This window comes from Tasmannia lanceolata, unplaced genomic scaffold (genome assembly GCF_043159265.1).
Source record: "Tasmannia lanceolata isolate RefF3 unplaced genomic scaffold, GAP_Taslan_0.1 ptg000018l, whole genome shotgun sequence".
Taxonomy (NCBI): domain Eukaryota; kingdom Viridiplantae; phylum Streptophyta; class Magnoliopsida; order Canellales; family Winteraceae; genus Tasmannia; species Tasmannia lanceolata.
In genome coordinates, this window is record NW_027518695.1 from 54132157 (window position 1) to 54144202 (window position 12046).

The 12046-nt window shown below is 39.8% G+C and overlaps 1 long non-coding RNA gene across 1 annotated transcript; it reads right to left on the bottom strand.

Moving 5' to 3' along the window:
- Positions 1 to 5688: 5688 nt before the first annotated feature.
- Positions 5689 to 6358, bottom strand: LOC143849635 (uncharacterized). Its single transcript, XR_013235738.1, has 3 exons — positions 6311 to 6358; positions 6125 to 6213; positions 5689 to 6039 (listed from the first exon to the last, which is right to left on the bottom strand). It is a non-coding gene; the product is annotated as an uncharacterized LOC143849635 (long non-coding RNA).
- Between the last annotated feature and the right edge of the window lie 5688 nt (positions 6359 to 12046).

The window sequence follows — 12046 nt, forward strand, 5'->3', positions numbered from 1 at the left end:
GGGAATGATCAAGTACTTGTTGGTAATGGTATGAATCTCCCAATCAATGAAACTGGTAATCTCTCTCTCAACACTAAGTCTGGTCATCTTCATCTTCAAAATGTTCTACATGTCCCTAAACTTTGCAAACAATTATTATCAGTTGGACAATATACTCAAGATAATGATTGCTTCTTCATCTTTTATGGAAATGGATTCTATGTGAAGAACCGGAAGACCGGGAGAATCTTGCTCGAAGGAACTAGTAAAAATGGGCTATATCCGATCGTACGTACCACTGCACAAAGATCAAGGACAGATTTCGGGATTGGCTACTGGAGTAACTACACCAACAGCATCACGTGAGGTTTGGCACATGAGACTTGGTCATCCGAATAATGGTGTCATGGGATCTCTCATAAAAAATGGTAGCATTTATATTTCTGGTTTTAGGAAGCAAATAAATATTTGCCCTAGTTGTCAAACTGGGAAGAGTAGACGGCTTTCATTTAGTGCTTCTGAATCCTTTTCTAATGGACCATTAGATTTGTTGCATTCTGATTTGTGGGGTCCATCCCCTACTTTATCACGTCATGGACATCGTTATTATTTCTTAATTGTGGATGATTATTCAAGGTTTAGTTGGATCATGCCTCTTACTAAGAAAAATGATGCTTTGGATGCTGTTGTCTCTTTTAAACGTTTGGTTGGAAACTATTTTGGAAGAACTATTAAAGCATTTCAAGCAGACCATGGTGGTGAATTTACTGGGTCCTTCTCTGCTTACTTAGATCATTGTGGTATTTATCAACGTTTTTCATGCCCTGCAACACCAGAACAAAATAGTGTTGCAGAACGCAAACATAGACATATCACTGAAATGGGAATAGCCCTGTTGGATCAGGCTGGGATGAAGGAATCCTTTTGGTTGGATGCCCTTCAAACAAGTGTGTATTTGATAAATCGTCTACCTTCTCCTATCTTGGGAAAGAAATCCCCATATGAAATCATGTATGGAAAGCCTCCTAACTATTCACTTTTGAAGGCTTTTAGTAGTAGATGCTTTCCATATTTACGGCCATTCAATGACAATAAACTTGAGACTAGAACTAAGCCATGTGTATTCATTGGCTATGCTCAACACCACAAGGGCTACTAATGCTTGGATCCATCCACTGGTGGAACATATGTTTCTCGTCACGTAGTTTTTGATGAGACTTTATTTCCCTTTGCAGGAATGCAATCTGGCCCTGTGATGCCGACCTCATCTACTGATATCCAACAATGGATATATCTTGAGCATCATGTACCCCCATCATCACCTTCCATATCTATTCATGTCCCTAATTCTTCTCAACCAAACACTTCAAACACTTCTCCAGAAGTAGCTACTCAAGAATCAGATTCTCTACCTATGGCTACTCAACCTGAAATTAGTTCTGAACCAGATCCACAACAACCCTCCACTCCCATGGAGCCCACTATCTCGACCACATTAGACCCAATACCCTCCACTCCCCTACCCCCTTCAACTCCACTAAGACGACACCATATGGTGACTAGGCTTCAAGATGGAACCAGGCGTCCTAAGGTCTTAATGGCAACTCGTCATCCCATTCCTTCATGTTACATGGCTCTCGCTGCTACCTTAGAACCAACTTGTTATACTCAAGCTGTCAAACTAACTCAATGGCGTGCTGCAATGATAGATGAATGCAATGCACTCTGCAAGAACAATACATGGGCACTTGTACCGAATCATCCATCCTACAATGTGGTCGGATGCAAATGGGTTTTTCGTCTCAAGCGTAGGTCTGATAGGTCCATTGAACGCCATAAAGCCGGGCTTGTTGCAAAAGGGTTCAATCAGCAAGCTGGGGTCGACTACGGTGAAACTTTTAGTCCCATCGTCAAGTCCACTACCATCCGCACCATCCTTGCATTGGCTGTCAATCACGGTTGGTCTATTCGTCAATTGGACGTCAAAATGTGTTCCTGCATGGATATCTTAATGAAGTTGTATATATGAAACAACCACCTGGATTCACCGACCCATCTCGACCTAATCATGTCTGTCGACTTCAACGAGCCTTATATGGCCTCAAACAGGCTCCACGAGCCTGGTTTCACCGCTTTACCATTACCATAGCACTGTTTTGACAAGGATTTACCCAAAGTAAAGCTGATTGCTCTATGTTTGTGCATCACTCATCTCATGGAATTATTATCCTTCTCCTCTATGTGGATGACATCATCGTTACCGGCTCGTCCTCTCCTCTGCTCTTTTATCAACCTTTCTCAGATGCCTTCATCATCACTTTCATATGAAGGATCTCGGTCCTTTGCATTTCTTCCTTGGAGTTGAGGTTCAACGCTCTCCATCTCAACTAATCATGATTCAGACCAAGTAAACACTTGATCTGCTTAATCGTGCATCCATGCTTGGTTCAAAACCTATCTCCACGCCTGTCTCTTCTGGTTCCAAGCTTTCAGCTCATGATGGTACTTCTATTTCTGAAGTTACACTTTATCGTAGTATTGTTGGGGCAGTACAATATCTAACTCTTACAAGGCCTGATATTACCTATGCTGTAAATCAAGCCTGTCAATTTATGCATGCACCTACCACCACTCACTTGATAGCAGTTAAGCGAATTCTTCGTTACTTAAAAGGAACACTTGGCTATGGGATATGCCTTCCTCGTTCTTCCGATCTTCGTACACGAGCATACTCTGATGCCGATTGGGCAGGTAATCGAGATGATAGCTGATCCACGACTGGTTGTTGTATATTTCTTGGTCCGCATTTGGTATCTTGGTGCTCCAAGAAACAACCAACGGTTTCTCGCTCAAGTAGAGAGGCTGAATACCATGCTCTTGCAGTTTGTTCGGCTGAAATAACTTGGTTGAAATATCTCCTACGTGATCTTGGAGTGCCACCTTCATCACCTTCCTTACTTCTTTGTGATAATATCAGTGCCACGCATCTCACTATCAATCCAATGCTTCACACTCGGACAAAGCACATCGACATTGACTATCATTTCGTACCGGATCGTGTTACTAATGGCTCTCTCATTTCTCGTTATACTCCTACAGAGCACCAACTGGCTGACATATTCACTAAGGGACTGCCAAATCAACGTTTTCATTGGCTACCTTCCAAGCTTCTTGTGCCCGCTTCTAGAGGTCTCGATAACCTCGCGGGGGAGGATAAGAGATGATAAGATACCACGCTTGTGAGGATTCTCCGATTCACCACTCCTGTGAGGGTTATCCGTGTACACGTCACCCATCCTCAATCAACAATAGTTGCCAGTTGGAAAGGATAAGTATGTTATATTTAATTATGTGTTGTAATTAATCTGTAAATTCCATTTGTAATCACCCTATTGGGTTTACTATATTATTAAATACAAAACACCACTGCCCACAATGGGTAAGGTTTTTCCTCAATCTTCAAGTACTCATAAGAGTACATCTAAACCCAAGAGATGGGTCCCACCACATCCACTAATGGGAATGCATGAAGAAAAAATCCTCCAAACTATAAGGTTCCTGTCGAAAAGGACACAAGAAAATTTTGTTTCTCTGACCTAAGGGTGCAACACGGGTCGGGTTGCGTCCGGCTGAGGCCAATCTGACCCAACCCGACCCCAAGAATCCTTTTTTCCAACCTGAACCCGACCCGACCTGATTTCCTACCCGACAAGGTTCAACCCAACCCGAGGAACCCTTTTTTCCAACCCGAACCCGACCCGAGTTCAACCCAACCCGAGTTCAACCGAAGCCGAATATTTAAGCTTAGAAAAAAATTCATAAAAAATGTCGGCTGAACTCAGATCGGGTTGCCGAAACCCTCAACCTGAATCCGACCCGAGCTCAACCCGACCCCGACCCCGGCCCAAACTCAACCCGACCCAACTTTTTTTTTTTTTTTCGGGTTGAACCCGACCCGAATTGCACCCCTACTTTGACCACCGTTGATCACAAGATCCATGGTGTTCGAACAGTGTGTACAAAGTAACTGCAAAATGCCATCTTCAAACTAGCTTCTTGCAGTCCATGATTCACGACGTTTGAGACGCTAACTTTGATAGGTGAACACGATTTTCTGGAGGGGTCCACAATTGTCGGCCCACTACATTAATATTATCTTCTCCAAAAATTACCCCAGAACTTCATTGAAATAACGAAAAATCCGAGGAATGTAGAGCCGTTGATGTTAACCGTAATATTAAAAGGGCAGTCATAAATTCACCCCCTTCTAGGATGAATTCACCCCATATTTTTCAAAATGGACTGTACAGCCCACACCATAGGATGATCCAAACCGCCCATTTGATGGATCGCCCATTTGATGGACCGCAACATAAACAGGTTGTGCCCCAAAAATCATTTCCATCGGATGATCCCAACTAACCGATCTATAGAAGTTTCCATAATGTGATTCCCTCTTTAGATCAGAGGGTTAGAATCATCCTATGGAAATGATTTTTGGGGCACAACTATTTACATTGTGGCCCATGAAATGGGCGGTTTGGATCATCCTATGTTGTGGGCTGTACCGCTGTATAGTCCATTTTGAAAAATACGGGGTGAATTCATCCTAAGAGGGGTTGAATTTATCACTGCCAAGACAATCCTAACAATCCAATTAACGAATATAGGCCAGTATTGGTCTCGTTTTTCCTTTCTAAATGCCTATTTGAAGGTCATTTACATGGCCCATCTACTTTAATCTTCTTCCGAAATGACACCAAAAAAGTTTGAGGAACAAAGAGCCGTAAATTGGATCGGGTTCAAAGTGTTCAACCCTAAAACAACCTAAACTTAGCCTTAGGTCGAGGAGGGTCAACCCTAACCCAAGCCGCCTTTAAATCTCTCAACCTTACCCTAACCCGTCAAACGTGATATTCCAAATCAAGGCCCCGTTCATTTAAGACTATGATGACCTATTGTGAGTCCAAAGCCAATTATTGGAAATTTGAGTCCAATATTTGGTATTGGATTCACAATCGGTTGTCGTAATAAAAAACAAACAGGGCATAAGGAGACGGGTTCGGGCAAGTAGGGTTGCCTAAGGCCCCAACCCTTGCCCGACCCAAAATTAAATTGGGTTGGCTTTTCCCAACCCTAACACAACACAATCCGGGGAAATGCAAATCCAACCCTAGCAAAAATAAGGTTAAATCCATTGAGTTCGAGTTGAGCCCTGCTGAAGTTGCACCCCTTATGTTACAGTAATACAACAAACTCGCCGAGTACAAAATCCTAGCCATCCAATTAATGTGATTTTTGTATCCCGGCACATCCATATTAGGGACCACCATATATGATCACTCGATCATACAACTAAGTTTGAACTAAGTTTCGGCATAAATGATGTCCACTTAAACCATAAAATTTATTAGCTATTAATCTAAGACTGCCTTTTTAGTCTTTACTAATTTAGCTTACTTTTGTGTCCTTAATCCATCTTGGAATAGCATTTGAGTTGGAAGGCTTAGATACTTTCCAATAATTTAAGGGCATTATAGTAACTTCACACTTAAAGAAGAGCCCTAACCCTCCCCTAGCTTTTGTACCCTCCACCCCTAGACTGTTTGAATTTTCTTTTTTGGAAAGAAGGGAAAACAAAGGAAAGAACAAAGAAAAGAGAAGATGAGAAAGCTACAAAATTTCACTTACCAGCGCTGAAATTATCAGTAGCAACAGCAAGCTCCTCATAATCAAAACTCCTCCAAGACGGCTTAGTAATATGTAAATCCTCACCAAACTCACTTCCTTCCAATTTTCTGTTTAAATTCCTTCTCGTTCTCATAGATTTCTTCTTGAAAACACTAATCGGATTCTTCCATTGCAAACCCTGACGCTCCAAATTCAAAGATTCGTTGACAACCAATGATTTATCCCCAAAAAAATTGCTGCTGTTACTACTGCTGTTATCAGAATCAACACCCAAAATTGGTATTTCTAAAACGCTTCGTGGCGAGATATCATCTGAAATTGAAATATTTTTTTATTCTGTTTCTGGGTTATTCTGGGTTTTCCCTGTTTCTGCATAAATGATTCAGTTTTTCTCACTTCAAAGATAGAAACCCGTAATACAGAATCGATTATTTTTGCATCAAAATAAGCTTACCTTCTTCAAAAGTCATTGGATTGTTATGAGATTTTTAGATTAATCAAATTTGAATCTGTTTTCTACCAATCTCTGCCACTCCCCTGTTTCTGTATAATCCACAAAAACATAAATAGAAAAAAGAAAGAGATTAATAAATTAAAGAAGGTTTGAGAGATGAAGGGAGAAGAAAGGAAAGAAGCTTACTTGAAGGTTGAAGGAATATGTATTTCTTATACCGCGGTTATTCCAAGAAGAGAGCAAGCAAAAACTAGCAATTGAATGAATCTAATGCTATTTATAAGCTTTCAAAAGAGAATAGAATGTCTAATTATATCGGCACTACAATGTTTCGTTTATTAGATAAACTCAACTTGTCTTTTCTTTATTCTTTATTAAGTGTCTTCTGAGATCTTTCTGGGATTTGTAATGTCCTTTGACAGCAGTTTACATAATAGAATACAAAAGAGTCCGTGCAATTATCAAAACATGGGAGTGCCAATATCAGTAGCCAATAACAATGCTTTTTATGTAGTGTGTAGGCATGAAGTCTAGTATTTTTCAAAAAGTACAATGTTCACGATTAGGACTGTCAATTGGGATGGGCAAGCTCGAAGCCCGCCCATAATTAAAATGAGAACAAGCCAAACCAAGCTTGGATGACCCTGGCCCTCCGGTCTATCGAAAGACTGTACATTATAGAAACATTTATAGATCGGAGGGTTAGGGTTGTCCCATGGAGATGATCTATGAGGTACAACTTATTTACACTGTGGCCCAACAAATGAACAGTTTAGATCATCCTATGAAGTAAATCCAGGTGTACTTTTGAATAATACTGGACTTCACAGGCCCTCACCATATAAAATCTCATATTTCCTAACTTGCTATTAAAGGCAGTTCCAATTCACAAAACACATTAACAGCCAATAAGAATACTGCTTGATAAAGGAATGCCATGTCAAAACAAAGGAGTGTGGGTATTAGTTTCCATTTTTAATTTTCACAGGTAATCCTTATCCTAATACTATTCTGAATTCTCACTTTCTTAATAGTTTGCTTCTCAATTTCAAAACTCCTCCTCGTTATAATGGATACCCCGAGTTGACTCTCTTTTATCTTGCCCGTGTTCTTGTCCAAGTCTGCATTTTTTCCTACAACGCCAATCAAAACTCCTTTGATTCTCCCGAGTTATGACTCACTAGAAAACTCAACTGCGTCAACTAAGTACTCAACCGTGTCGTGCCGAATCGACTAGCATTTGCTTTAGCAGCATTATGACCTGCATTATGCATTTTGATACACCAGATTCCATATAACTACTCATGCCTCTCAATTTTTATCAACCCCCTTTATTTTGATACCTTCTACCTTTGTTCATAAACTTTAGCTGATTTAAAATTCTAAATAAAGTGAGGAATTGGACGGTTCCAAAGACAAGGGCCAGGGTGGAAATATCAAAATCTTTTTGAATGATGTGATGGAAATATCAAATGACTGGCAATATTAGCAAAATCTTAGGAACCCTAAGAAAAGGTGTTGAATAAAAAAAAAAAAAAAATTGCCAAAATCTTAGGAACCCTAAGCAGAAGTGTCGTATAAAAAGAGTGAATAGAGAGTGGGTGAACTAAACCGGTTATGCAGTTCCAATCCAACCGACCTCACCATGTTCTTGCATCAGTTGTCAAAACAAGTGAATCCAATTATGTAATCCCAAGCACCCATCAAAAAGTACTGATTTCAATTAGAAAAACCATAACTAGGGTTAGGATTTTGGTCTTCATGACTTTTATGGTGGAAGAATGAGGATTGGTTGGAAAGGGAAATGATATCACCACTACCGTATTTTGATGATCGCACTCCTCACTTTATTAAAAAATACGGTAAGGCCCGCACCATAGGATAATCCAAACTGTCCAGTAGATGGGCCACGGCCTAAATAGGCTGTGCCCCAAAAATCATTTCCATAGGTTGATCCTAACCCTCCGATCTATAGAGGGTTAGGATCAACCCTCTAATATTTAGTCCCTCTACAGATCGGAGGGTTTGGATCAACCTATGGAAATGATTTTTGGGGCACAACTTATTTAGGCTGTGGTCCATCTAATAGACGGTTTGGATCATCCTATGGTCAGGATTTGGATGCTGAAATCAAGTGGTTAATACAAGGACACTCCCAATAGAGCATAGTGGGTCTACCTTGGATTGATCGGCACCATTATTTGCTTTGGATACCATATGACCCTAAAACCAAACCAAAAAAATGGAAGCCTAATTTAAAATAACATTTATTTCTTATTAGGATTGAATAATTAGCAAGATGTCAAGGCCATATGAGAGCCTAGTAGCCTACCCAAGTATTAAGTGGCAGTTTAGATCAATCAAAAGTGGGATAAACTAAGTCGAAAGAAAGGGAGCATTCATGAAAATTTGATAATAAATTTTCACCTGGGTTTCTCTTATTTGGTTTATTTAGTCCAATTTGGTAATTAGAATTATCTAGGCAGAGCAAACTCTGTGTAGCTCTAAATATGTATTTATTTCGCGTGTGCTTAAGGAAGTTAAACTGAAAGCTCCCTAAACGTCATCTTTATAACAAAAATAATGCTGGTCTTTTCACTTCATTTTTAAAAAATATTATTTATTTTTCTCTGTTATATATTTCGGGGCTTCGTTTACTCTTTATGAGATAGATTGGCTTGCTGTTGGGGGTTGTCGTTGGGAGGAAGAAGAGGAGCTAGGGTTTTTCGAGAAAGAGGAGAGCTGTGACTTTTTTTATCATTCTTTTTCTCACTCCCGAGGCCTGATGAGGAATTTCTTGTAAGGGGTGCAACTCGGGTCGGCTCCGGTTGAGGCCAACCCGACCCGACCCAAGGAACCCATTTTTCCGACCCAATTTCCAACCCGACCCCACCCGACCTGAGGAACCCATTTTTCGAACCCGACCCCGACCCGACCCGACTTCGGCCCGACGCAACCTGAGTTTTTAAGTTTAAAAAATGCCGGGTTTCACTCTGGTCGGGTTGCCAAAACTTCAACCTGAACCCGACCCGGGTTGGGAAAAGTCAACCCGAACTCAACCCTACCCGAACTCAACCCGATCCGACCCGATCTTTTCCCGGGTTGAACCCGACCCAAGTTGCACCCCTAGTTTCTAAGGAGAATTTCGTCTTTTCCTCTACCATATGACGGAATTTTTCGGGTGGAAAGTAAGCCTACAGCTCAGCGCTAGTGGATTTCGCATAGGATTACACTTTCCGAACTTGTTCAACATAACACAGATTTTTTCCAAAATGTGAAAATTGACTTATGTTCCATTTCGTTTCTCCCAGAAGTCGGTCAATTGAACACACCCAAAGAAAATACACTTGAGTTTCTTGACATACCCTAATACTTTCTTCTTGAAAATACACATTAGTTTGATGATGGGCTTTGGACAAATATGTGCGTGAATCCAATTCTAACACTCTTAGTTACATCAATGTTTGAGGAAATTACTGAAATAAAAAAATGAGACTCAACAAATAAATTTTGATCCAAAATTTATACTCATAAAAATAGCAATTCACGAGAAGAACTCATTTTGATCTGCCTTTTAAAGAACATGGGTCTGTGACATCTTTTTTAGTTCCATTTTGTTTGTTACAAATGACATGACATCTGGCTTTTAAAAGATGACATGTTTATCACACATGGAGAAATAGTCATCCCACATTTAGTCTATTATTGCACTGCCTGGTACCTGACATTTATTCCATCAAAGTAGCTTATGTTTACCATGCAGTAAGAAGTCACTGTCCATGAAGCATTTCATCTTTGAGTTCAGGTATACAAACCTTGAAATCTTAATGGAAAGAATGTTTTCCTTTATTTTGGTTATTTGATTTCTGATCTATATGTTGAATTTTAAAGCGTATTTTTTGGGTAGCTTTTATTTTATTTTTATTTTGAGAGATGTAGCGAGGACAAACTTGTATTTTTATGTCCAAGGGCATGTTGGTCATTTTTCTCTAGCTTGCACATGTGTGAGCCACACATGTTTGCTCCATCTTTTCCCATTACCCGCCTATTTCAAATTCAAACTCCACTTGAAACTCTAAACCCACCACTTCCCTAAGCATTAAAGTTTACACTTTCCCATACCCACTATCACTTTCCAATGTCATTGCTTCTCTACTTTCCTTTTGACTAAGCCTATTTCATAACTCCATTTTGTAGATATTCTCCACTATCTAGCTAGTCCTCCATTGAAGCTCTCGTGTAGTCCTCCATTGTACTTCTCTTGTGTAGACCTTCAACGAAGCTTTCTTGTGTGCAAGATAGTCCCATATTTTGTCTCTGTCTTGAAGCTTTCCTCTCAAAGCTTTCTTCCTGAAGCCTAGTCTACTTGTAGTTTTGTTTTTCTCTCATATATATTGAAGCACATCTTGTTTTGGCATTGTTCTGCTTCTACTTTAGTTGTTGATCTCAGGCTAGTGTAAACTTCAGTTTCACTATTTGAGAAGAGGATATTCCAGTGTTAGAGAATGTTAGATAATGATTTGGTGAATACTACACAAGATAATGGATGAATTTAGTAAAACCGACGTGTAAGTTGTGATCCTCTATGCCATCAGAGTCGAAGTAAAAGGATGTTATAGACGATTTGATCTCGAATCTTAATCTTTGGGAAAACATGGAGTTCTGAAGTGGGTTCGAAGAAGCATAGGAATCACTTAAGATTTTGATTTTTTAGAGTCAGATTTTAGAAATACAATGTATGGTAAGACCACGTGAAGACAGATCAGTTGTGCGCAAATCTTCTGTCGTTAGAATAGGAGATAAGGAGATAACCACATATCTATCAATGTGAAAATGAGAAATTTGTATAAACTACGAATGGATTGAATTGCGACCCAAGATGAATGTGCAGATTGGCTTGATAGAAAAGTAAAAGATTTGAATTTTGAAACAGATACAATTGAATTGAGGATGGGAAATATTTATTTGAACACGAATGAATTAACTAGCAACATGTCAGAATTTTGCAGACAATTTTGGTAAAAGTCGAAGATTTGAATTTTGATACCCTTATAATTTAAAGTGCGGATATTAGACATCAATGACAAATAACTAGAAGGATAGCACGATAAACTCTTGAGCACCAGGGATGCCTGGTTTAGCATGTGAGTTAGTCATGTCGGATTGGGACAGACTGACGAGTTCATATGTACCAGAGATGCTTCGTTCAACATGTGCTTTAGTTGTACTTATATGAGATAGCAAGATCATTCATAAGGATTTGGAGCTTTCAGTATGGCGTATGAACTAGTTGCGCTGGTATGGGACAGTACGGGGAACTCGTTTACCCTAGAAGCTTGTGAGTTAGTGTGTCGTGTAAAGTAAAGGGGAATTTGGTTCGTAAGCACAACCACCTTAGACGAATAAGACATAATTTGCCAAAAATTAACATGTGGTTGTTCTCATGTGCAAAGGCTAGCGCCGAAATGGATTTCCGTGAACTTGCCAAGCAAATCCCGTCTGAAAGAATAGCAAGGCAAACTATTTTTTTATCCAGTTTTGGACTCTTTCTTTAGTATGTCAAAATATGATTCCATTTAAATGCTAGAGTAGATCACCTAATCCGCCCCTAAAAATTAGACCGGCGGTTACGCGGCGGTTTAGGAACCGCCGGTGTCTCAGCCGTCGGTGTTTCTTTAGAGGCGGTCAAGACAGTAGGTACTTTACCTATAGAGGCGGTTCTGACCGCCTCTGTAGGTGGTTTCATTTACCAATGACAAATGGCATTACGGACATGCAGAGGCCATTAATACTGCCTCAATAGTTGGTTTATAAATAAAGGAATCATAGCCCTGATGTTTTCTGTACTATACACGTACCAATGGTTATTTTTTTTAAAAAAAATTCGAAAATCCCAAAAAAATGGGTACAAAATTACCCGCA